Source organism: Oncorhynchus mykiss, chromosome 8 (genome assembly GCF_057628025.1).
Source record: "Oncorhynchus mykiss isolate SJ-2025 chromosome 8, ASM5762802v1, whole genome shotgun sequence".
Lineage (NCBI taxonomy): Eukaryota > Metazoa > Chordata > Actinopteri > Salmoniformes > Salmonidae > Oncorhynchus > Oncorhynchus mykiss.
The window spans coordinates 50,055,967-50,083,941 of NC_143029.1; the positions used below are offsets into that span (position 1 = coordinate 50,055,967).

A 27,975-nucleotide genomic window follows, 5' to 3' on the forward strand; every position below is an offset into this window, starting at 1 on the left:
TTTAACTACCACATGGTGGAGCACAGCCTTATCAAACTTTGTTCTGGTTTTAAACCATGAACTGGGAAACAAAGTTATACATTTGGAAAACAAATTATTCAAAGCAAAACGTTTCTCTGCAATCAACCTTAATGGATTTTAACTCAGAATCCCACATTTTTCGTCCCTCCTAAAAATGCCAACCACACGCTTGTGCTGAGAAAACGGATTGCGATGATTGTGCCCAACGTGAGCCTCGGCGGCTGCACAAGGACCAATGGCGCGTTGTGTGCGGGTGCTGGAGACAGGAATCTGGAAGCGTCATACCGCACCACCTTAAGCCCGACCGGGAACCTGATAGTCGCTGTGTGTTTGGGCTTTATTGGTACCTTCGGATTCCTCAACAACCTCCTGGTTCTCGTCCTCTTCTGCCGCTACAAGGTGCTGCGCTCGCCTATCAACCTGCTACTAATTAACATTTCCTTCAGCGATCTGCTTGTGTGTGTGGTGGGCACTCCGTTCAGTTTCGCGGCAAGTACGCAAGGAAGATGGCTCATAGGAAAAAGTGGATGTGTATGGTACGGCTTTGCCAATTCACTATTTGGTAAGTGTACTACAGAGTTGCTTCATTATTAGCGTTTGGTTATGTTTCAAATGTGGTTGTAAAATAGATATAGGCAATCCTCGATGTGGTGTGCGCTTTTGGAATCTGGCCAGCACAATGCGTAGAGGGGATATGCTTGGTATTCTTTTTTTTATAGTTTAATTTGAATATCACAATTGCATATCGATAGTCATCAGTTCCAACCGTAGCATGCAGGTCTAGATGAATGATGGGTTCTTTCTATTCAAACTTCCATATATCATCAATTAATATCTTGTTTCGACATACCCTTCTGAAGTCTCTGACTCATTTGTGATAGATAATGTGATAGATGTAAAAATATATATATATATATATATATATATATATATATATATATCTTGTCATACACATTAAATCAGGCTAGTTAAACATTATCTCTGCTTGATTAAACTGCATTATGGTGTTCACTGTAGGCTACATGAAAATAGCTCTGGCATCAAAAACGAATCTTATTTACAGTGTTTAGACATTTTGTTTAGTCTTCATTAGTGTTTAAAGTGCACGCCCGACTGTGTTGTGAGTCAAATTGGTTATTTAGTCTGTTAAAATATAATAGTTTTCACACGATTCATATGCGGTCTTAAAAGGATCATGAAATGCATGTGAGGGCACCAACAGGTCGGCTATCATGTCCTTTCAAAGACCAGATTGTTTTAACAACAGTGTGCTGTCTGTCACATTTTTTGTTGGGAGACTGTAGCAAGAGTGCAAGATTGTAAAGTCGAAGATAGACTCACCATAGGCTTCCTCGCCAAGAATGAGAGTATAGATACAATTGTATTGCACGGGAGATGCTTCAAGAGCTTTAGTCACAATCAACTGTGGCGGTGTGTGTGGATTTATAGCTGTCTATTTACTGATAAACCATGCAGTGATATGGTCCGATGCCTATAGTGTAAAACCATGACATCTGACACGTTTATAACCAAAACGTCAATGTTTAAAACTTATTAAACATTAGGCATTTAGGCACATTAGGTATTTTGATTTGCTAGTATTCTCATCTTTAACACAGGCGTTCAGAATACAGAATTAATCATGATAGTCAGCCTTTTCCAGTCAGTTCCAACCAGGAGGACATCTATATCTCCTGAGCGTTTCGATTTGAAACACAAGTGTTTACTTTCCTATCATCCTGTTTTGAGTGCATCTAATCATTAGAAATGTATGTGACCTTCCATGTCTTTTATTCAGTTCAGTGTTAGGAATGTCTGTCACCTTACCTACATTTCAGCACAACTGAACATGACATTTAATTTAATGCATATTTTTAATTGAGTGGTGTTATTACTCCTTGTTACACCTTGTTAAATCTATTCCTGTTAACTCAAAGTGAAAAAGATGTAGGAGGGGCCTCCTCCTCCTATAATTTTTCCCAGTATGCTTTGTTGCAGGGAGATTTTTAGAATAGTTTGTTTTAATATCTATTTCATTTCCTCATGCACATTGATTAATTAATGAATCTATACAAAGATAAATAACTGACATTTTTCTAAACTAATCCAATCTGTTAGCTAGTCTTGTTTATTAATTCCATCACCATAGTAGTCATTCAGGGTACAGGTTGAGTGTGATAAAATATTCAAATTCTTGAATATCCTCCCTCACTTCACAAACCAGCGTATTGTGACATGCAGGTCTGATGTGGCCCGTGAGCCAGGATTTTCAGACCGCAATGTGGAGGATAACTAGGCCATAACTAAAGGCATTATGTAATGTATAAGATGTTGCCATAAAGAGTTTACTTTTAATTGAAACAAATTCACTAAGGCAGTCACTTGGTGAAAGCTTCAGGAGTATAATTTATGTAATGCAACAACCAGGTCTCTGTCACTAACAAACACAGTCATTGGTGGGTATCTCTCTCATTCACTCAAAAGGCACGCTGGGAAATATGAAAATACGTATTTTACACCCCACAGTGTAAAAACAACACTCCCAGTGTTTAGTGTTTTAAACCGAAGCACATTGTGAGAATAAACGTGTTAATGTGTTTAAAAAGTGTTACAGCGAATAAACATGTTCTGGTGTTTACGATCTAAAAACACTATGACATGTTTTCATTGACATTCTAAATCCCTTGACGCATTTAAAAAGTGTTACAGAAAAGAGTTTAGTTATGTGTTCAGATCATAAACACTAGGCTTTACACTGTACCAGAGATTCAGGATACCAATGACTTAATTTCATGTGATTTCAAGCTAACTGAAATAATCACTTCAACAGTGACTCCGAGTAATTTTATCAGTCCTACTCTGTGATGCTGCTTCAGTCCCTCACAGATGTCTGGAGTTTGGAATTGTGCCATATTGGCTTCTCATGAGTTAAGTTGTCTGAGTGTTAGATCATGAAGGTTATGTAAATACTCCACTGGGGCTTATTCAGAGATATCGGTCTGCCTCTTTGTGTGGTTTTTACTGTTGTTTTTGGAGTTGGGCACCCTCCTAATCTCTCCTAATTGCCCGAAGCCCCGCTCATTTGCTGCCTTGCACATTAAACTGTCCAAAGTCCATTAGTCCATCCAACCAGGCCTCAATAGGCTGTAAAGAAAGAATCACCAATGTTCCTGTGATCTTTTTCCTGAAATAAACACAAGTTTATTGAAACTGGCCATATGTGGGCTGCTCGGGTTGTTCTAGGCCAGAACCAGTGCATATCCTCTTTTTATAACATCTCAGGCTCTCTGCTATCTTTATACAACAGCATTTAGCAGCTATAGCTCTTTTTAATAGTCTCCATAAGCCTGTTTAAAACACCACTGGCAAATGTGTCCAGACCTGCATTAATACCCATTGGCACCAATAAAATGTCATGTTTCAACCCAGTATTGTACATCCAAACCAGTTTTAACTGCCCCAATCACACCCAATACTAGTCCCTCTCCTTTGACCACACATTATAAAAGCTGGAATGTCAGCCCATAAGACATGTTGTCACGAAGATATATACTGTACGTGTTGATTTTCCATCTGCCCCTTAAGAGATGCAGGCAGTGCAGAGACATTCAGTGGGCTAAAATCTAAAAATGGCACATCTGACTTTGTATCATGAATCCATTTTTTTTTCAATTGAATTTTGCTAAACAATGCATGTTCCATTAAAAAGCTTTTCCACACTGGTTTGGCAGTGGCGGTGAGCCATGGCGAACAACAGAATACAACCATCGTTTAGGCCTATTAAATACAGATGCATTTTTCATAAAAAAAATTATGTTTAGTGATACTCCTGCATGGTTTAATTCATAAATTTTTTGGGAAATTAAGTTGAAATGGACAGAAAATTGTTATTTTCTTCTCTTCAACGGCTTACTTCTAAAACAAAAAAAGGGTGCTTTTCGGTAGAGCTATGGGCAGTATCATAAAATATTTACAACTTAATTTCATACAGAAACATTGTTAGTGCATCCCTTCAGGTTAGATAAGTGGTATCCTTGTGACATTGTTAAAACTTTTTATATTCACAGAACTATCTTGACTTTTTCTCTTCTTAAATAGTTTTTTTGCCTCCAACTTGAAAGGAAGCTCACATAGCATCACACCAGCTCCCAGAGTTTTGCCTGGGACATTTCATTTTGATCATTTCAAGTCTCTTAGTCTTGATTTATTGCTTACTAAGTTACCCACTATATGAGACATTTAGTGGTTCCGCATTACTTATCTGAAGTGATAACAGTACGTTCCACAAGGAGCCAATTTACTAACCCTTTGACAAGTTTTGGCATCTGAATCTGAGGCATGGTGTGTGGTCGCTGGGCACTGTTGCTCCCAGACATCAACAAGGCTCGATTTTCCATTGGCTGTGGCTGAGGAATTACTCAGAGTCACTCTTGAAGTGATTATTTCTCAGTTTCAGTGTTATACACTCAGGCTTGTAGGATTTGTCTTATGCAGGCTTGTCAGAAAAATACTCAGTGGAAGAACAATCATAAATGTATCATAAATCATCCTTCTAAGAAATAATCACTTAGAGGGGAACAAAACAGAAAGTATACACATTTATAGTATACACACAATTTAAATGTGTTTGGTATCAAATATTTACGATAGTGTAAACCAAGAGGCTGCAGTAGTCAGCACCCACACATATACTGTTAAGCATCTTTCCATATACACAAGCGTTCGCTAAGCTGAGCTCTGCTGCAACATCAAATCAAAATAAAATGAAATGTTATTGGTCACATACACGTGTTTAGCAGATGTTATTGCGGGTGTAGCGAAACTTTCGTGTTTCTAGCTCCAACAGTGCAGTAATATCTACCAATTTCACAACAATACACACAATACACACACACGAGCAATGTCAGAGCGGCATATAGTAAGATACAGTAGAAAATAATCAAATCAAATTTTATTTGTCACATGTGCCGAATACAACAGGTTTAAACCTTACAGTGAAATGCTTACTTACAAGCCCTTAACTAACAATGCAGTTTTAAGAAAATAAGTGTTAAGATAAAAATAGAAGTAACAAATAATTAAAGAGCAGCAGTAAAATAGCAATAGCGAGGCTATATACAGAGGGTACCGGTACAGAGTTAATGTTCGGGGGCACAGGTTAATCGAGGTAAAATCTACATGTAGTTGGAGTTAAAGTGACTATGCATAGATAATAAACAGAGAGTAGCAGCAGCACAAAAGAGGGGGGAGACAATGCAAATAGTCTGGGTAGCCATTTGATTAGCTGTTCAGGAGTTTTATGGCTTGGGGGTAGAAGCTGTTAAGAAGTCTATTGGACCTAGACTTGGTGCTCCGGTACCGCTTGCCGTGCGGTAGCAGAGAGAGCAGTCTATGACTAGGGTGGCTGGAGTCTTTGACAATTTTTAGGGCCTTCCTCTGACACCACCTGGTGTAGAGGTCCTGGATGTCAGGTAGCTTAGCCCCAGTGATGTACTGGGCCGTACGCACTACCCTCTGTAGTGCCTTGCGGTCAGAGGCTGAGCAATTGCCGTACCAGGCAGTGATGTAACCAGGATGCTTTCGATGGTGCAGCTGTAGAACCTTTTGAGGATCTGAGGAACCATACCAAATCTTTTCAGTCTCCTGAGGGGGAATAGGCTTTGTCGTGCCCTCTTCATGACTGTCTTGGTGTGTTTGGACCATGATAGTTTGTTGTTGATGTTGACACCAAGGAACTTGAAGCTCTCAACCTGCTTCACTACAGCCCAGACGATGAGAATGGGGGCTGGCTCGGTCCTCCTTTTCCTTTAGTCCACAATCTTCTCCTTTGTCTTGATTGCGTTGAGGGAGAGGTTGTTGTCCTGGCTCCAGGTCTCTGACCTCCTCCCTATAGGCTGTCTCATCGTTGTCGGTGAACAGTCCTACCACTGTTGTGTCATCAGCAAACTTAATGATGGTGTTGGAGTCGTGCCTGGCCATGCAATCATGAGTGAACAGGGAGTACATGTCTGGAGTTTGGAATTGTGCCATACCACCTTGGGGCGGCCCGTCAGGAAGTCCAGGATCCAGTTGCAGAGGGAGGTGTTTAGTCCCAGGGTCCTTAGCTTAGTGATGAGTTTTGAGGGCACTATGGTGTTGAACCCGAAGCTGTAGTCAATGAATAGCATTCTCACATAAGTGTTCCTTTTGTCCAGGTGTGAAAGGGCAGTGTGGAATGCAATAGAGATTGCATCATCTGTGGATGTGTTTGGGCGGTATACAATTTGGAGTGGGTCTAGAGTTTCTGGAATAATGGTGTTGATGTGAGCCATGACCAGCCTTTCAAAGCACTTCATGGCTACAGACGTGAGTACTACGGTCAGTAGTCATTTAGGCAGGTGACCTTAGTGTTCTTGGGTAGATGCTTGAAAAATGTTGGTGGAATAGACTCAATCAGGGACAGGTTGAAAATGTTAGTGAAGACACTTGCCAGTTGGTCAGAGCATGCTGGGAGTACACATCCTGGTAATCCATCTGGCTCTACGGCCTTGTGAATGTTGACCTGTTTAAAGGTCTTACTCACATCGGCAACAGAGAGCATGATCACACAGTCGTCTGGAACAGCTGACGCTCTCATGCATGTTTCAGTGTTACTTGCCTCGAAGCGAGCATAGAAGTAATTTAGCTCATCTGGTTGGCTCGTGTCACTGGGCAGCTTGTGGCTGTGCTTCCCTTTGTAGTCTGTAATAGTTTGCAAGCCTTGCCACATCTGACGAGCTTCGGAGCCAGTGTAGTACGATTCAATCTTAGTCCTGTATTGACACTTTGCCTGTTTGATGGTTCGTTGGAGGGCATAGCGGGATTTTTTATAAACTTCCGGGTTAGAGTCCCGCTCCTTGAAGGCGTCAGCTCTAGCCTTTAGCTCAGTGTGGATGTTGCCTGTAATCCATGGCTTCTGGTTGGGATATGTACGTACAGTCACTGCGGGGACGACATAATCAATGCACTTATTGATGAAGCCAGTGACTGATGTGGTGTACTCCTCAATGCCGTCGGAAGAATCCCAGAACATATTCCAGTCTGTTGTTAGCAAAACAGTCCTGTAGTTTAGCATCTTCTTCCTCTGACCACTTTTTTATTGACCGAGTCACTGGTGCTTCCTGCTTTAGTTTTTGCTTGTAAGCAGGAATCTGGAGGATAGAATTATGGTCAGATTTGTCAAATGGAGGGCTAGCTTTGTACGCATCTGTGTGTGGAGTAAAGGGGGTCTAGAGCTGTTTTCCCTCTGGTTGCACATTTAACATGCCGGTAGAAATTAGGTCAACTTAAGTTTCCCTGCATTAAAGTCCCCGGCCACTAGGGGCTCTGCTTCTGGATGAGTGTTTTTCTTTTTTACAGCTAATTGAGTGCGATCTTAGTGCCATCATTGGTTTGTGGTGGTAAATAGACAGCTACGAAGAATATAGATCAAAACTCTCCTGGTAAATAGTGTGGTCTACAGGTTATCATGGGATACTCTTCCACAGGCGAGCAAAACCTTGAGACGTCCTTTGATTTCATGCACCAGCTGTTGATTACAAATATACATAGAGACTGCTGTTCTATCTTGCCGAAAACACGTAAAACTCGACAGACGACTCAGTGAAACATAAGATATTACAGTTTTTAAAGTACCGTTGGTAGGATATACATGTTCGTAGTTTGTCTCTTTCATTATCCAATGATTGTACATTGGCCAATAGGGACCGATGGTAAAGGCAGATTACCCACTCGCCGCCGTTTCATTACAAGGCACCCAGACCTACGTCCCCGATATCTCCGTCTCTTTGTGTCTGGTGTAAATCCTTTGTGTCCGACTTGTTAAAGAAAAAATCTTCTTCCAGTACTGGGTGAATAATCGCTGTCCTTATATAAGAGACGGTGGCAGAAACATTATGAACAAAATAAGTTACAAATAACGTGAAAAAACACACGATAGCACAATTGGTTAGGGGACCGTAAAACGACAGCCTTCTCTTCCGAATAGAGTATATACATATAAGATGAGTGATGCAAAATATGTAAACATTATTAAAGTGACTAGTGTTCCATTATTAAAGTGGCCAGTGATTTCAAGTCTATAAGGCAGCAGCATCTAATGTGCTAGTGATGTCTATTTAACAGTCTGATGGCCTTGAGATAGAAGCTGTTTTTCAGTCTCTCGGTGCCAGCTTTGATGCACCTGTACTGACCTCGCCTTCTGTATGATAGCGGGGTGAACAAGCAGTGGTGGATGATGGCCTTGATTATATTTTTGGCCTTCCTGTGACATAGGTGTAGGTGTCCTGGAGGGAAGGTAGTTTTTCCCCGGTGTTGCGTTGGGCAGACCGCACCACCCTCTGGAGAACCCTGCGGTTGTGGGCGGTGTAGTTGCCGTACCAGGCGGTACAGCCCGTGACTCACCCCGTGATACAGCCCGACAAGATGCTCTAAATTGTGCATCTGTAAAAGTGCATCTGTGAGTGATTTAGTTACCAAGCCAAATTTCTTCAGCCTCCTGAGGTTGAGGAGGCACTGTTGCACCTTCTTCACCACACTGTCTGTGTGGGTGGACCATTTCAGTTTGTCATTAATGTGTACACCGAGGAACCTTAAGCTTTACACCTTCTCCACTGCGGTCCCGTCGATGTGGATAGGGGGGTGCTCCCTCTGCTATTTCCTGAAGACCACGATCAGCTCCTTTGTTTTGTTGACTTTGAGTGAAAGGTTATTTTCCTGGCACCACACTCCCAGGGCCCTCATGTCCTCCCTGTAGGCTGTCTCGTTGTTAGTCATCAGGCCTACTACTGTTGTGTCATCTGCAAACTTGATGATTGAGTTGGAGGCATGCATGGCCACGCAATCAAGGGTGAACTGGGAGTACAGGAGGGGGCTGAGCACACACCCTTGTGGGGCCCAAGTGTTGAAGATCAGCGAAGTGGAGGTGTTGTTTCCTACCTTCACCACCACTCAGGGGCGGCCCATCAGGAAGTCCAGTACCCAGTTGCACAGGTTGGGGTTTAGACCCAGGACCTCGAACTTAATGATGAGTTTGGAGGGTACTATGGTTTTGAATGCTGAGCTATAATCAATGAACAGCATTCTTACATAGGTATTCCTCTTGTCCAGATGGGATAGGTCAGTGTGCAGTGCGATGGCGATTGCATGGATCTGTGGATCTATCGTCTGTGGATCTATTGGGGCATTAAGCAAATTGAAGTGGGTTTAGGGTGTCAGGTCAGGTAGTGAGTGCTACTGAAGTGAGTGCTACGGGGCGATAGTCATTTAGTTCAGGTACCTTAGCTTTCTTGGGTACAGGAACAATGGTGGCCATCTTGAAGCATGTGGGGACAGCAGACTGGGATAGGGAGAGATTGAATATGCCCATGAACACTCCAGCCAGCTGGTCTACGCATGCTCTGAGGATGCTGCTAAGGATGCCATCTCGGCCGGCAGCCTTGTGAGGGTTAATACGGTTAAATGTGTTTACTCACATCTGCCACGGAGAAGGAGAGCCCACAGTGGTCGGTAGCACTGTGTTATACTCGAAGCAGGCGAAGAAGGTGTTTAGCTGGTCCGGAAGCAAGAAGTCAGTGTCCGCAACGTGACTGGTTTTCCCTTTGTAGTCCGTGATTGTCTGTAGACCCTGTCACATACGTGTAGTGTCTGAGCCGTTGAATTACGACTCCACTTTGTCTTTGTACTGACGTTTTGTCTGTTTGATTGCCTTACGGAAGGAATAACTACACAGTTTGTATTCGGCCATATTCCTAGTCACCTTTCCATGGTTAAATGCAGTGGTTCCTGTTTTCAGTTTTGCGTGAATGCTGCCATCTATCCACGGTTTCTGGTTAGGGTAGGTTTTAATAGTCACAGTGGGTACAACATCTCCTATACACTTCCTGATAAACTCAGTCACAGTGTGTTCGCCGATGTTATTATCAGAGGCTACCCAGAACATATCCCAGTCCGCGTGATCAAAACAATCTTGAAGTGTGGATTCCAATTTGTTAGACCAGCGTTGAATATTCCTTAGCACTGGTACTTCGTGTTTGAGTATCTGCCCATAGTAGCAGTGGTTGAGTGTTTTAGCAGCGCGAGTACTACAGTCAATGTGTTGATAGAACTTCGGTTGCGTTTTCCTCAAATTTGCTTTGCTAAAATCCCCAGCTACTGTAAATGCAGCCTCAGGATATGTGGTTTCCAGTTTGCCTAAAGTCCAGTGAAATTCTTTGCGGGCCGTCGTGGTATCGGCTTGAGGGGGAAGATACACGGCTGTGACTATAACCAAAGAGATGTCTCTTGGGGGGGGAATACAGTCTGCATTTGATTGTGAGGTATTCTAGGTCGGGTGAACAAAAGGACTTGAGTTCCTGTATGTTATCACAATCACACCATGAGTAGTTAATCATGAACCATACACCCCCACCCTTTTCCTTCCCAAATGTATTCCTGTCTGCGCAATGAACTGAGCTTTGGGTATATCCCGAGAGAGCCATCTTTCCGTAAAACAGGGTATGTTACTATCCCTGATGTCTCTCTGGAAGAAAATCGTCTCCGTGAGCTCGTCAACTTTATTATCCAGAGACTGAACATTAGCGAGTAATATACTCGGACTTGATGTCCACTCTGAATCCCTCTTCTCTGCCGGCGGTATTTTGGATCAGCCTCTGGAATCAGTTCAATTGCCCTGGGGGGGTACGAACAAAGGATGTGATTTGGGAAATTCGTATTCCTGATCGTAATGCTGGTGAGTTACCGCCGCTCTGATATCCAAAAGATCTTCCTGTCTGTATGTAATAACACAAAAAATATTCTGGGCTAATAATGTAAGAAATAACACATAAAAAACAAAATACTGCTGCCCTATCTATCTGCACCGTTTTCTTGGTTGTTTTTCTTGACAGCTGTGTGACAACAAATACTGACAAGGAAAACCTCTCACTTCATATTCTCTTTCAGGCCAATTCAGAGGTGAGGTAAGTGTACACAACTTAGACTTTCATGTAAAATCATTAATTGATGTCAATGGGTGACTTATGTGGACATTTGTGTTAAGTGTGCAGATCTCAAGTTGTAACACCGTCTTTATTCTATGTTGTTAGTTGCCCAGCATAGGAACATCATATCGCTGAATAAGCAATCTCCCTAAAGAAAAGCACACTAACTTACCCTCAAGAGGACCCTCAAGAAGCTGTGCTCATGACATTAGCATGACATTATGACATTAGCTTTGGTTTTGAGGCTGTAAAACAGTTGAATGTTGCATACATCAGTCTCGCCTTTGGACCTGAACGGCCATTATTGTAGTTAAGTGATGTCTGGAATGACTTTAGAACCTGCTGCCTCAACTTAATGGCCTGAGATGAGAACTAGGCAGGTTTAAAACCGGAAAACATTATTGCAGTCACACATCTTATTTCACATTAAAAGGGCTTGCTTAGTTAGTAGCCCTGGGCAACCATTTAGCCAGTCCAACTCCTCTTTGCATTTGTATCCTTATCTCGCAGTGTCATTGTCCTCTATTATATTGAAAATCACTTCCTTCCTCTTTTTGAACTTCCTTCCCCCCATCATTGCTTCGTGATCCTGCATACGGTAATGCACTACATGACCAAAAGTATGTGGACACCTGCTCGTCGAACATCTAATTCCAAAATCATAGGCATTCATATGGAGTTGGTTCCCCCTTTGCTGCTATAACAGCCTCCACTCATCTGGGAAGGCTTTCAACTAGATATTGGAACATTGCTGCGGGGACTTGCTTCCATTCAGCCAAATTAACATTAGTGAGGTTGGGCACTGATGTTGGGCGATTAGGGCTGGCTCGCAGTCGGCATTCCAATTCATGCCAAAGGTGTTGGATGGGGTTGAGGTCATGGCTTTGTGCAGGCCAGTCAAGTTCTTCCACACCAATCTCAACAAACCATTTCTGTATGGACCTCGCATTGTGCACAGGGGCATTGTCATGCTGAAACAGGACAGGGCCTTCCCCAAACTGTTGCCACAAAGTTGGAAGCGCAGAATCGTCTAGAATGTCATTGTATGCTGTAGCGTTAACATTTCCCTTCACTGGAACTAAGGCGGCTGGCCCGAACCATAAAAAATAGCCCCAGACCATTATTCCTCCTACACCAAACTTTACAGTTGGCACTCTGCATTCGGGCAGGTAGAGTTCTCCTGGAATCCGCCAAACCCAGATTCGTCCCTCGTACTGTCAGATGGTGAAGCGTGATTCATCACTCCAGAGAAGACGTTTCCACTGCTCCAGAGTCCAATGGCAGCGGGCTTCAAACCACTCCAGCTGACGCTTGGTATTGCACATGGTGAACTTAGGCTTGTGTTCGGCTGCTCAGCCATGGAAACCCATTTCATGAAACTGCAGATGAACAGTTCGTGCTGACGTTGCTTCCAGAGGCAGTTTGGAAGTCTGTAGTGACTGTTGCAACCGAGGACAAATGATTTTAAGCGCTTCAGCACTTGGCGGTCCTGTTCTGTGAGCTTGTGTGGCCTACCACTTTGTGGCTGAGCCATTGTTGCTCTTAGACATTTCCACTTCACAATAACAGCACTTACAGTTGACCGGGGAAGCTCTAGTAGGGCTTAAATTTGACAAACTTACTTGTTGAAAGGTCGTATCTTATGACAGTGCCACATGAAAGTCACTGAGCACTTCATTAAGGCCATTCTACTGCCAATGTTTGTCTATGGAGATTGCATGGCTGTGTAATATATATACACTTGTCAGCAACGGATGTGGCTGAAATATCCAAACCCACTAATTTAAAGGGGTGCCCTTATACAGTGGGGCAAAAAAGTATTTAGTCAGCCACCAATTGTGCAAGTTCCCACTTAAAAAGACGAGAGAGGCCTGTAATTTTCATCATAGGTACACTTCAACCATGACAGACAAAATTAGAAAATAAATCCAGAAAATCACATTGTAGGATTTTTTATGAATTTATTTGCAAATTATGGTGGAAAACACGTATTTGGTCACCTACAAACAAGCAATATTTCTGGCTCTCACAGACCTGTAACTTCTTTAAGAGGCTCCTCTGTCCTCCACTCGTTACCTGTATTAATGGCACCTGTTTGAACTTGTTATCAGTATAAAAGACACCTGTCCACAACCTCAAACTGTCACACTCCAAACTCCACTATGGCCAAGACCAAAGAGCTGTCAAAGAACACCAGAAACAAAATTGTAGACCTGCACCAGGCTGGGAAGACTGAATCTGCAAGAGGTAAGCAGCTTGGTTTGAAGAAATCAACTGTGGGAGCAATTATTTGGAAATGGAAGACATACAAGACCACTGATAATCTCCCTCGATCTGGGGCTCCACGCAAGATCTCACCCCGTGGGGTCAAAATGATCACAAGAACGGTGAGCAAAAATCCCAGAACCACACGGGGGGACCTAGTGAATGACCTGCAGAGAGCTGGGACCAAAGTAACAAAGCCTACCATCAGTAACACACTACGCCACCAGGAACTCAAATCCTGCAGTGCCAGACGTGTCCCCCTGCTTAAGCCAGTACATGTCCAGGCCCGTCTGAAGTTTGCTAGAGAGCATTTGGATGATCCAGAAGAAGATTGGGAGAATGTCATATGGTCAGATGAAACCAAAATAGAACTTTTTGGTAAAAACTCAACTCGTCGTGTTTGGAGGACAAAGAATGCTGAGTTGCATCCAAAGAACACCATACCTACTGTGAAGCATGGTGGTGGAAACATCATGCTTTGGGGCTGTTTTTCTGCAAAGGGACCAGGACGACTGATCCGTGTAAAGGAAACAATGAATGGGGCCATGTATTGTGAGATTTTGAGTGAAAACCTCCTTCCATCAGCAAGGGCATTGAAGATGAAACGTGGCTGGGTCTTTCCGCATGACAATGATCCCAAACACACCCCCTGGGTAAAGAAGGAGTGGCTTCGTAAGAAGCATTTCAAGGTCCTGGAGTGGCCTAGCCAGTCTCCAGCTCTCAACCCCATAGAAAATCTTTGGAGGGAGTTGAAAGTCTGTGTTGCCCAGCAACAGCCCCAAAACATCACTGCTCTAGTATTGAGAGAACTTTTATTATTGACTAAATACTTATTTTCTACCATCATTTGCAAATAACTTCATTAAAAATCCTACAATGTGATTTTCTGGATTATTTTTTCTCATTTTGTCTGTCATAGTTGAAGTGTACCTATGATGAAAATTACAGGCCTCTCTCATCTTTTTAAGTGGGAGAACTTGCACAATTGGTGGCTGACTAAATACCTTTTTGCCCCACTGTATATTGTATCTGCCTCAGGTGTACACAGGCTTTGAATTAACCTAACCTTGTCTGTTCTTGCTGAAGTTAGACTGTATTCTGTATATGGCCTGGATTCGTCTGGTGTTTTTTTTTTCAAGGTCGGTGAGAACTCTCAACAGTAAAGGGAAGCAAAATCACTCCAACGTAAAGGTCATGATACGATGGTAATGAGCAAGTTCAATAAATAGTGAATAAACACATCTCACAATACTCATTATGAATGATGGGAGGTGGTATTTCAGAGCATTAGTATTCCTATACAGACTTGCCTTGGGTGCCGAAAGCAAAGGCAGTCATTTGTACTTTATCCGTAACCTTTTATTCATACAAAGAAAAAAAGTACACAGCTTATGTTAATTGTGTAAGCCACTTTCAGATCCTGTATCTTGTCAGTGGTGCATTCTTTGACCTTTTGTGCCTGTAATTCCTTTTAAATGTATGCACCTCCTCTGGCCTTATGAAAGATAAAGCAGAGGTTCCCAAACTTTTGCAAAGGCTTCCTTTCTCTAATCTGTATCATTCCCACATTGAAAGTCATTCAGAGTGGTTGTCCTCTTTCTAAATTGAATTAATTTAATCACAGAGCCTCTTCTCCATAATAAAACAGTGTATCCATTTGAGTCCAAACTTTTAACAATGGGCCTTCATTCATTTTCTTGCTGATTGTATTTTCCTTATGGTACAAAGGATTCTGTATTCTATACTGATTTTGTGAAAACGTGTTTTTGAAACACTTCACTTGTTCACATGTAAAATTGGTGTGGTTTTTCCACAAGGTTGACTATGGTTGAACTACAGATAGTGTGCATGAAAACCTTTTGCAAAACATTTGCGGTGAGCTCTCAACTTTATATTTGATAGGGAAACTTTTGCACTGATTAAACTTTTCCAGATGTTGAGTTACTGGCCGAAATGGAAATCAGAAATGATGGCAGTTCAGGATTTTTTTCTGGCATGGTCGCACACTCGTTGTGGCTGAAATGTAGAGATCATTTTCTCAAAGTTCTCAATAGAGCTGCAGTTTCAAACCAAATTTCCTGTCATTCTACTCATTTTGCCATGGCTAATCGTGTGTTCTTTTGCTCAAACGTAAACACAAAATACATTCCGCTAAATTCATTGTTATTGCAATTTTTAAATCTTCCTGACTGTGTAGATTATATTATAAAAAAATATATAGGACCATTATCTTTTCTTCATACTTTATCTCTGGTTTAAGTTAACACTGAAAGCGCTTTTCCACACTGAAAATGTAATTCTGACAGTTTGATTTTAGGCGCTCCAAAGAAACGCTTAGACGGCCCACCCAAGGATTTCAATGGCAGAAAAATCGCTGCAGTCAATTATTGGGCAAATGTAGGTATCATTTCATCCTGTGATAAGAACTGTACAATAACAAAACATTTACTTGATTCGATTTTCTGTGAAAGACAAATACACGATGCACAAGGAACTAACCCAAAACGGGGGAAATGCTCAAGTGGATTTCATCTTATTTAGGTAATTTCAAAACATATCAGATTAAGCTGGCCTCTCTGATGTGAGGTCCATCGAGTTGGTGTTTCACTCCATAAGGCTCTACTTTGAATAAGCAGTCCCATGTTGATTTCATGCTAGCGAGATGGTCCAAACTTGGGCAGAGGCATCTGCTTGGCCAACTAACATAACCTAATTTCGGCGGTTGTTTCCTCCACATAATGATGGGAATATTAGATGTCATATTCGCCGTCTTTGAAGAAAGGCTTTAATTAATTTTGAGTAATTCTATTTGATTTGAGTAATTTGTTGGCTGTATACAGCTCTCCATCAGCAGAGCATCGCCTTTATTATACGTTTAGATGCTTGAATGTGCTGGGGTCAGTGCACAGAGAAGATACTGGGCACTTTATTAAATGGACTACCTGGATGTCTATGTTTTGAAACCATGAGATGCTGTAGTATTTTGGTGTCATTTTTTGTAGTATATTGCAATTTCATAACTTTCATAAAGCTACACATCTCACCAGCCCAGATAGGTCAAGAGTATCAATAAAAACGTCCATTAAGTCCATCAAGCAAGCACATGTGAATCCAGTAGCCGTGGTCGTATGAGGTAAACATGTGATTAATATCTCTGAGCTTTGCCTGCGGCTCAAACAGTCAACAGCTGTATATTACACATGTATGCAGACACTGCTGTGAACCGGTGTGCGCGCACAGATGAACGTACACTCACACCTAAACAACCTGCACTTTCAGAACCCATGCAATATCTCCCCTTGCCTGTGAGAGCTAAGAACTATACAGCAGCTCAGTGAAAGGTCTCTGGCCCACACTTTTAAATTAGAGGGCTGGTTGGGTCTGCTTCATTGCTGTTGGAAATCAATGGCCGTGAAGGATAGCCTCATGGATCAAATCAAATGTTATTTGTCACATGCTTCATAAACAACAGGTGTAGACTAACAGTGAAATTCTTATAAAGAAATAATAGAAAAGTAGTAACATGTAATAATTAAAGTAATAATAAATACACAATGAGTAACGATAACTTGGCTATATACACGGGGTACCAGTACCGAGTCGATGTGCAGGTGTATGAGATAATCGAGGTAGAAACAGTGTATTCGGACTCCTTTCTTTTTCCATATTTTGTTACGTTACAGCCTTATTCTAAAATGGATTAAATAAAAACAAATCCTCATCAATCTACACACAATAATGACAAAGCAAAAACAGATTTTTGAAAATGTTTGCAAATGTATAGAAAATTAAAAACAAATATCTTATTTACATAAGTATTCAGACCCTTTGCTATGAGACTCGAAATTGACCTCCGGTGCATCCTATTTCCATTAATCATCCTTGAGATGTTTCTACAACTTGACTGGAGTCCTCTGGTGGTAAATTCAATTGATTGGACATGATTTGGAAAGGCACACACCTGTCTATATAAGGTCCCACAGTTGATAGTGCATGTCAGAGTAAAAACCAAGCCATGAGGTCGAAGGAATTGTCCGTAGAGCTCCGTGACAGGATTGTGTTGAGGCACAGATCTGGGGAAAGGTACCAAATCATTTCTGCAGCATTGAAGGTCCCCAAGAACACAGTGGCCTCCATCATTCTTAAATGGAAGAAGCTTGAAACCACCAAGACCCAATCGGGGGAGAAGGGCCTTGGTCAAGGAAGTGACCAAGAACCTGATGTTCACTCTGACAGAGCTCCAGAGTTCCTCTGTGGAGATGGGAGAACCTTCCATAAGGACAACCCTCTCTGCAGTACACCACCAATCACTACACTACAGCCCCATTGATGTGAATGAATGGGGGCGTGCTTGGCCCTCCGTTTTCTGTAGTCCACAAACAGCTCCTTTATTTAGCTGACTTTGAGGGAGAGGTTGTTGTTCTGGTTACAACATGATTCCATATGTGTTATATCATAGTTTTGATGTCTTCATTATTATTCTACAATGTAGAAAATAGTAAAATTAAAGAAAAACCCTCGCATGAGTAGGTTAGTCCAACCTATTGACTGGTACTGTATATTATAATCAAAACAGTAGGACTATAGTACTTTTAAAACTCACCTCACTGTGATGATCAATTTGAAGAAAGAAGTTCAACAGCAGGTTAAAACAGTCCCAAACATGGTTGTTGTGGATGTTGTTTCAAAGCCTAACATAAAAAAAAATGGACAGCACTTACTAAGATGATGATTAATTCAAAACACCCATAAGCATAGTAGATCTTATGCATATGCATAGACTTATGAGTACAACCCCCCCCCCCCCCCCCCCATTATTAAATGCATAGCGTACCGCATATTATGGCAGAAAAACATTTAAAAACTGATTAAATATGCCTTTGGTACATAATTGGTCTAGCATATACTCAGAAATTCAACAAATTCAAGTAATCACCTTTGAGTGTGAACTGTATTATGTATACTGGATGGACTGGTTATCTTATGCTAAGTTCCCCAAAATATCCATGAAGCTGGAAGAGAAAGTATAGCCCTAGGCGATGCTGTTGGTTCATTGATTGTGCAGGGCGGCTTACAGTTAGCCTACAATTACTGCATTTTGAACAGCTAAGTAATAGTGCTTTTTTTCATAAATTGGGTGACACTACCTTTAGCTATGCAGAATATATCACCATCATGATTTCTCCTCCTCTCTCTCTCCTTTATTACTTTCTCGAGCGTGTAGACGGGCTGTCAACAGTTTAGTGAAATATGTTTAGTTGAGTACACATGTTACTATCGATGTTCCCGGACAGATTTCACTTGGATTCCCAAATTAAGCACTGGGTAGCTGCAGGAACAGGGTTGGAGAGGCATACAGAGTTTCAGCGGAATATCATAGTTCGGGGCAGACAGAGCATGCTCCTCAAACAGTGGTTGATGCATGGAGTGAAATAAGTGTTCTTATATGTATTTCTCAGCTGCTCATCAGCTGCACATCTCCGCTATAAAACCGAAGTAGCCTACAAAACGGAGCGGTAGGAAACTGTTTCAGTATGATATGTTAGATAAAGGAATAAAGACAGACACCAATGTCAGGTTCAATAGCCTTGTTTGTGCATTGTACAAATCCCTACAACTGGAGTCCGGGGAACAGTCGGGCTAGTCGATTACCTATCAACTAGACTCCGTAACATCATCCTTTTCAATAGAAAGTGCAAACATAAAGGCATAACATTAAGTTCTTAACAGTCAGGTCGTAACAATAGAAAAAGCATTACATTTTCTTTTTTACTTCAGTTGTCATCTTCCTTTTTTAATTTTAATTTAATTATTTAAGAAAAAATATCGATTTTAATTAACCGAGGGCAAGTTAACAGTCCCTTGCTTACAGAGTAAGCCTGTCCGGTGGCTTGCACAGCCGACCCACCCGTGAGTAAGTATTGGCTCTGACAGGGGTAGGATTAGGGGCATGAGCTGGAGAGCTTGGTGGGGTAGAAGCCTCACCTTCAGTTGGCCCATGTCTCAATTCTGCGCCCCTTACCCTTAGGCCTGGACTGTGATCCAGCTCATCTAGGTGAGTGTATGGCGTGTTCTGGTTTATCTGCTCTGCTACGCGCAGATCCACCTGATTGCGACGATAGACGGAGCAACCAACATCCACCAGGTAAGAATGTGGTGCAACTCTCTGCAGGCATGTGCCCAGCCTCCAAAGTCCTGTGTGGTCTCCCGGCAGCGGTTTCATCCTTATCGTTTCACCCACCTCCAGCTCTGGTAGGTCTCGAGCAGTCCGGTCGTAGAAGCACTTAGCGAGCTGCTTTCTGTGACGCAGTTTGTCCGTGACGCCAACCATGACGCAGGGCTCAAGTAGCTTGTTAGCTACGGGGATGGTAGTCTTCAGATGTCTGGACAGAAGGCGTTGTGCTGGGCTGCTGTCCATGTTTTCGGTGGGTGTGTTCCTCCACTGTAAGATCGATTTCCATGGGTGGTTGCTGTCGCGCAAGGCCCTGCTTAACAGGTTTTTTGCAATCTTGACAGCTGATTCTGCCTTGCCATTTGCTTTTGGGTGTCTTGGAGAGGAGGTCACGTGGTCAAACTCCCATTCTGAGGCAAAACGCTTGAACTGTGCAGTGAATTGTGGGACATTGTCCGTGATTACCTTGTCAGGCTGACCTTGCCTTGCAAACTACGTCTTGCAGCGCTTTATGACCGTCTCTGCAGACAAGTCAGGGAGCAGTTCAATTTCCCAAAAGTCAGAGTAGTGATCAACAATGAGAAGATAGTCCTTTTGTCTGTGGCTGAATAAGTCCATGCTGACGATTTGCCAGGCCCTTGTGGGCAGTTTGTGTGACATCATGGTTTCCTTTTGCTGTTCATGAGCGTACTCGTTGCATGTGGTACAGTTGCTGACAAAGTCTTTAATTTCTGCTTGCATGTTTGGCCAGTATAATGTTTCACGAGCCTGGCGGTAGCATGCATCACCTCCAACGTGACTGGAGTGTATGCGGGTAAGCATCTCTGGACGTAGTGATTTGGGAATAATGACCTTCTGACCTCTGAACAAGACGCCATTTTGCACGCTGATCTCATCTCGAAAGGTCCAGGATTCTCTCACTGTGAAAGGTGTCTCCTCTTTCAGGTATGGCCAACCTGCGAGAGCCATGGACTTCAGTGACTGTAGGTGTTCGTCCTTGTCAGTGTGTTGCCTTATCTGGGCTAGGCGGTTATCTGTGACGTTTAAGTAGTCTGCCTGATTGATCTGTTGAACATCTTGTTGTTCCTGCTGTAGCGAACAGATGGCCTGCCGCTGATAGACAGTGCCTCTGCCTGTACATTGTGTTGTTGCCCTGCTCAGTGTGTCGCTGATGTACATCTCTGGTCCTGGCTTGTAAATGACCTTCAGGCTGTAGTTTTGCAGAGTCAGGAGCATGCTTTGAAGCTTCTTGGGCGCGTTGTGGGCAAGGTTTACTGAATATGGCAATGAGTGGTTTGTGGTCAGTTTCAGCGATGACCAGGTCTCGCCCATATAAGTAGTGATGGAATCGCTGGCAGGAGAAGACGATGCTGAGGCACTCTTTCTCAATTTGTGCATAGTTTTGTTCGGTGGGGGTGAGCGCTCTCGAGGCAAACGCAACGGGCTGGCCTTCCTGCATAAGGCAGCATCCAAGTCCCCTTTGGCTGGAGTCGATCTGGATTGTGACAGGCTTCATGACGTCGTAGTAGCGCAACACTGGCATGGATGAAGCCAGAGATTATCTCCTGCACTGCGGCCTCGTGCTTGGGTAGCCAGTGCCATGGTGTGTCTTTGTCCAGCAACCGGCGCAGAGGCTCACAGACTGCTGATAGGTGTGGCATGAACTTTGCAAGATAGTTTGCAAAGCCGATGAGACGCTGTACTCCTTTTGCATCAGACGGGTTTGGCATGTCGAGGATCGCTCTGACCTTGTCTGGGTCTGGCTTCAGGCCTTTTGCCGAGAGATTGTGGCCATGGAAATGGACGTCTTTCACCTTGAACTGCAGCTTCTTCAGGCCAAGGCGAAGCTTAACTGATCGGCAGAGCTCCATCAGTGCCAGGAGCTTCACATCGTGGTCGCGTTCTGCTTCTTCGTCTGTGTCACCACAGCCTACGATCAGGACATCATCGGCGATGGGTTCAATGCCCTTGAGCCCAGCCAGTAACTCGTGCTGCTTACGTTGGTATATCTCAGGCGCCACTGAGACACCAAACGGGAGCTTGAGCCAGCGTTTCCGACCCCAGGGGGTCCAGAAGGTAGTCATGAGTCTGCTTTCTTCATCCAGCTTGCATTGAAGGAATGCATCTCGGGCATCCACCAAGGTGAAAATCCTGGCCTTGGGAAGCTTATAGAGGACATCCTCTAGTGTCGGCATGATGTAGTGGGATCGTTTCAGTGCTTGGTTCTGATGCTTTGGGTCGATGCAGACCCTCAGCTTCTCTGTTTTTTTCACTATGACCATATTGCTGATCCAGTCAGTTGGTTCAGTCACAGATGTCATGTGGCCATCGGCCTCATACTTGTCCAGCTGGGCCTTCACAGCCACTTTCATTGCAATGGGCCCATTGCGAGGAGCACACTGGACTGGAGTGATGCTCTCATCCACTTCAAAGTGTACCTCCCCAGGCACAGATTCAACGGGCATGTTGAATACATCGTCATATCTGCTGAGTAGTTGTTCTTTGCACAGGGGTCCATGCTGGACATGATCCACAATGCGCAGGTCATTTGGTACAGTGAACTGCATCAGTCCCAGGCGTTCGCATGTAGAGCCTGAGAGGAGAGGATGTTGACTGGTTTTTACAATCTCAAACTCCAGCTTGTGTTTGCGTCCCCGAATAACACATTCGGTCTCAAAGGTGCCCATAGAGCTCATTAGCTCTCCTGAGTACAGCTTTAGTCTAGTATCGCTGGGCAATAGATGTGTGTCAGGTGCCAGATTGATTTTGTCTTTGTAGCTCATTACGTTGCATGTAGCACCAGAATCCAGTTGACATTGTTGTTGCTTGTTGTGTAATCGTAGTGTCACAAACCATTTCTTCCCTCTTGAGTGTACAGCCCCAATGGATTCATGCATGTAAATGTCACTTTCACTTTTCAGCTCTGAACATTGAGTGACATCATCAACACAGTGAATCTTGCCCTCACTCACCCTTCTTTTGCTTTTGAGACACACTTTTGCAAAATGATTATTAGTTCCACAAGCTCTGCATGGTTTTCCGTAGGCAGGGCAGTGCTCTTTGCCACGTGTGTGTGTATTCCCACATTATTTACATGCTACGGGGCTCTCTGTCTTGACCGTTCGTGGTGAATTGCTCTGCCTCGATTGGTTTAGTCTGAATGTCTGCCTAGCAACAGCATGAACAGTATCAACGTCGGAGCGTGGGGTTTCGATTTCCATTGCTCTCATTCTCATGTCAGTGACTTCAGCAGTGCGGCACATTTCGATGGCAGTTACTAATGTTAAGTCTCTCTCTCTCAGTAGACGCCGGCGTGTATCCTCATTTGCAATTCCCAGCACTATTTTGTCACGAATCAATTCATCTTTCAATCCCCCGTATTCACAAGTGGCGGATTTCTCTCTAAAACGTGTTACAAAGTTGTGTACTGACTCACCCTCTTCCTGTTTACAGCTTCCGAAAACGAACCGCTCATAAATTACGTTTCTGGCGGGTTTGAAGTAATTCTCCAATGCATCCAATATAGCCTTTGCATCACACTGTTGTCGTGCTGTGAGGGTGAGATTGTGCCGGTAGATATGCCTGCATTCGCTGCCCATTAAACTCCTCAGAGTTGCAGCTTGTACCTCGTTGGGTTTCTCATGTAGACCGGTCGCCAGCGCATAGTCCTCGAATTCATCCCTGAAGTTGTCCCAATTAGTATTCCAGTCCCCTGTGAGAACCATGGGATTTGGTGGCGGAATGTTCGCTGCCATAGCAATGGAATATGAGATTTCTTTGCCTTCAGTCATCGACGTAGGTAGTGATGCTAGCTAGCCAGCTAACAACGAGTTGATCAGTGTTGTGAGTAGGAAACGGCGTGTGTTCGCATATGGAACGTAACTGCGCCTATACTGTACTTAGCTACAAAAATAACAAACGTGTGTTTTCCGAGCCACTTCTGATACCATGTTTTAGTATGATATGTTAGATAAAGGAATAAAGACAGACACCAATGTCAGGTTCAATAGCCTTGTTTGTGCATTGTACAAATCCCTACAACTGGAGTCCGGGGAACAGTCGGGCTAGTCAATTACCTATCAACTAGACTCCGTAACAGAAACCTTGCTGGCTCCATTCGCCATTCGAGTGCATACAGATGCCATGTCTTTTTTCCCCTTCCCCGGTTCCTGCTCATTTCATAATCGGCCATTCTAAATCAAGATTAAAGACTTTAAATGGAGCATGGGTGAAAATATGACCACTTGATGAGAGAACAGCTGTGCAGCCTGAGACAAGGAACAGAGCTTTTTTTGCTACTTTCTCAAATCATCAATAGCCTATTGTCGCGCCATGCAGCCCATGTGTGTTTTGATTTATATGACATTCTATGGTTTGTATCATTCACAACTAAAGTTGCCAGATAACTCTGAATCTAGAATATAGGACCCGTTTCAAATGATCACTTATACGTTCAACATAGCCACTTCATATGCAGAGTCGCTCCTTAATGGGAAAAATATCCTTTCCATTTTCTTCAGCTAAATTCAATTATATTATTCTTATTGAAATGTTTTTTATAAAATAATATAAACTACAGGACCTACAAGCATATCTTGTCAGCTAAATGAACAAGCCTATGGCATGGAGCATATCCAGATGTTTTAAGATGGAGCAGAAGAGGATGGCAGCCGTTTCACATGCCCCTAACCCACTGTGCTATTTCGTAATTTTTTTTGCTTTGTTTGTAACTTAACTTGTTTTTTTTAACTTATTTTGTAAATAATATTGCTGCTACCATCTATTATGACCGAAAAATTACTTCTGGACTTCAGAACAGTGATTGCTCACCTCAAACTGGAAGAAGCTTTTTCCTTTAATGAGTCTGACAAGAAGAATATACTGCTTTCCCAGGAACAGGCCCAAATCCCCATCATTTGCGTGAAGAAAAGAGAGGAAAAGGGGGCGCATGTCGGTCTGCCTTCTGAGAATCTGTAGGCGAGTGAGTAAACTCCCATTGCCATCTTTTCTACTGGCTAACATGCAATCATTGGAAAATAAGATTGATGACCTACGATTATGATTATCCTACCAACGGGACATTTAAAAACTGTAAAATTGAATGTTTCACCAAGTCGTGGCTGAATGACGAAACTAATACTATAGAGCTGGCAGGATTTTCCATGCACCAGCAGAAAAGACAAGCTGGTAAAACGAGGGGTGAGGGTGTGCGTCTATATGTCAATAATAGCGGATGCGCGATGTCTAATATTAATGAAGTCTCAAGGTATTGCTCACCTGAGGGAGATTACCGTATGATAAACTGTAGACCACACTATCTACCATGAGAGTTCTCATCTATATTATTCGTAGCCGTCTATTTACCACCACAGCCCGCTGCTGGCACTAAGACCACACTCAACCAACTCTATAAGGCCATAAGCAAACAAGAAAATGCTCATGCAGAAGCGATACTCCTAGTGGCCGGGAATTTAATGCAGGCAAACTTAAATCAATTGAACCAAATTTTGTCATCTGTGCAACCAGAGGGAAAAAACTCTCGACCACCTTCACTCCACACACAGAGATGCATACAAAGCTCTCCCCCGCCCTCCTTTTGGCAATTTTGACCATAATTTTATCCTCCTGATTCCTGCTTACAAGCAAAAATTAAAGCAGGAAGTACCAGTGACTCGCTCAATACAGAAGGGGTCAGAGGAAGTAGATGCTAAATTACAGGACTGTTTTGCTAACAACAGACTGGAATATGTTTCCTGGGACTCATCCAATGGCATTGAAGAGTTTACCACATCAGTCACCAGCTTGATAAGTGCATCGACGACGTCGTCTCCAAAGTGAACATGCATACATATCCCAACCAGAAGCCATGGATTACAGGCAACATCCGCACTGAGCTAAAGGCTAGAGCTGCCACTCTCAAGGACACTTATCCGGACGCTTTTAAGAAATCTTGTTACGACCACCGACGAGCCATCAAACAGGTCAATACAGGACTAAGATCAAATCCTACTACACAGGCTCTGACGCTCGTCGGATGTGGCAGGGCTTACAAACTATGCTTTCTTCTATGCTCGCTTCAAGACAAGCACAACTGAACCATGCATTAGAGCACCAGCTGTTCCGGATGACTGTGTGATCACGCACTCCGTAGCCTATGTGAGTACGACTTTTAAACTGGTTAACATTCACAAAGCTGCAGGACCAGACGGATCACCAGACGCTAGCAAAACAGTCCTGTAGCTTATCATCCGCTTCATCGGACCACTTCCATATTGAGCTGGTACTTCCTGTTTGAGTTTTTGATTGTAAGCAGGATTCAGGAGGATAGAGTTATGGTCAGCTTTGCCAAATGGAGGGTGAGGGAGAGCTTTGTATGCATTTCAGTGTGTGGACTAAAGGTGATCTAGAGTTTTGATCCTCTAGTTGCACAGATGACAATTAGGTAAGACATATTTCAGTTTCCCTGCTTTAAAATCACCGGCCACTAGGAGCACCGCCTCTGGATGAGCATTTTCTTGTTTGCTTATGGCCCTATACATCTCTTTGAGTGTGGTGTTAGTGCCAGCATCAGTTTCTGGTGGTAAATAGACAAATATAATGAATATAGATGAAAACTCTCTTGGTTAATAGTATGGTCTACAACTTATCATGAGGTATTATAACTCAGGCAAGCAGAACCCTCAAGACTTTCTTAGTATTACGGCTGTTGTTAACAAAAAGACACTCACCTCCCCCCTTGAGCTTACCCGATGCTTCCGTTTGATACTGCCAATGCATAGAAATACCAACTAGATGTATATTATCAATGCTCTCGTTCAGCCACGACTCCGAGGAACATAGTCTTGAACGGAGCTCGTCCAGTTTGTTCTCCAGTGATTGTACGTTCGCCAATTGAACGGAGGATAGAGGTGGCTAATTTATTTGCAGACTTTTGTAAGGGTGCCCGCATGCCGGCCTCTCTTATGCCGTCTTTTCCTTTTCCGAGTATCTGGGATACATAGCCCATCTGTAAATAGCCCATCCAACTGTCTACCTCATCCTCATATTGTTTTTATTTACTTTTTGCTCTTTTGCACACCAGTATCTCTACTTGCACATCTGCACATCTATCACTGCACATCTGCACATCTATCACTCCAGTGTTAATTTGCTAAATTGTAATTACTTCGCTACTATGGCCTATTTATTGTCTTACCTCCTTACTCCATTTTCACACACTGTATATAGATTTCTCTATAGTGTTATTGACTGTACTTTTGTTTATCCCATGTGTAACTCTGTGTTGTTGTGTTTTGCCGCACTGCTTTGCTTTATCTTGGCCAGGTCGAGGTTGTAAATGAGAACTTGTTCTCAACTGGCCTACCTGGTTAAATGAAGGTGAAATACATTTTTTTTAAATTAGGGCCTGGTCCGGGGTGAGTGGTATGTCCTGCGCCCTCGACTCGAAATCCTCATCCAAATCAAGGTTAGTGATCGCTGTTCTGATGTCCTTTTCGGTCATAGGAAACGATGGCGGAAATATTACATTCAAATATTACGTTTCACTTCAATGAAAAAACAAACAAGATAAAGAAGATGAGAGGTCAGGTTTCTGGGAGCAGTGACTGGATATGAAATGCTCCTTTGCAAATGCTGCAGAGCAGGAAGTATGTGCATTGAAAGGTGAGAAATTATAGAATGCTACATGGAAGCTTTTGTGGCATCTCTTCATCACTGGTATCATTGGCCCTCCTGCAGAATGTCTAAAAGCTTAATTCTGCATGCCCTATGCTACTTTGTGTGAAGCAATCACACTTACATGTACATTGGAATCTCTCTTTGCAAAGTAATAACAACCTATATGGATGCATTACTTACCCTTCCAGGGTAAAACAGTAGGAAGCCAGCATACACTCAAGTGTGACATAATTGACTTGTGTCTGTATGAGCACTCCCACTAATGTTTCTGCATGCATTTTTGTTTAAACACCCCGTAGGTAAAAGTTTGTTTTAAGGCTGGACTGTTGTGTCTGTGTTGTCTTTGACCACCCGATGAACTCCTGTATTGACCCTGTTCTACATAGTCTGAGCGAGTGTCTGTGTTCTCGTTTCCAGGCATCGTGTCCCTCATCTCCCTGGCCGTGCTCTCCTACGAGCGCTACAGCACCATGATGGGCCCAACCAAGGCCGACTCCACCAACTACCGGAAGGTATCCTTGGGCATTGCTTTCTCCTGGTTCTACTCCTTGATGTGGACCCTGCCGCCGCTCTTCGGCTGGAGCCGCTACGGCCCCGAGGGGCCCGGTACCACCTGTTCCGTGGACTGGAAGGCCAAGAGTGCCAACAATGTCTCGTACATCCTCTGCCTCTTTGTTTTCTGCCTCATCATCCCCTTCCTGGTCATAGTCTACTGCTATGGTAAGCTGTTGCATGCAATCAAACAGGTGAGTAGGACAACCACACTTGTTTTCCTGAATTCATACATTTATTCATGTTGATTTTCATTACAGTAGCTATTGCACACAACTCTGTTACAGTGCA

At 43.1% G+C, this 27,975-nt stretch overlaps 1 pseudogene; it reads left to right on the plus strand.

Annotated features, from left to right (window-relative positions):
- LOC110530923 (opsin-3-like) lies at window positions 1-27,975 on the plus strand (annotated as a pseudogene).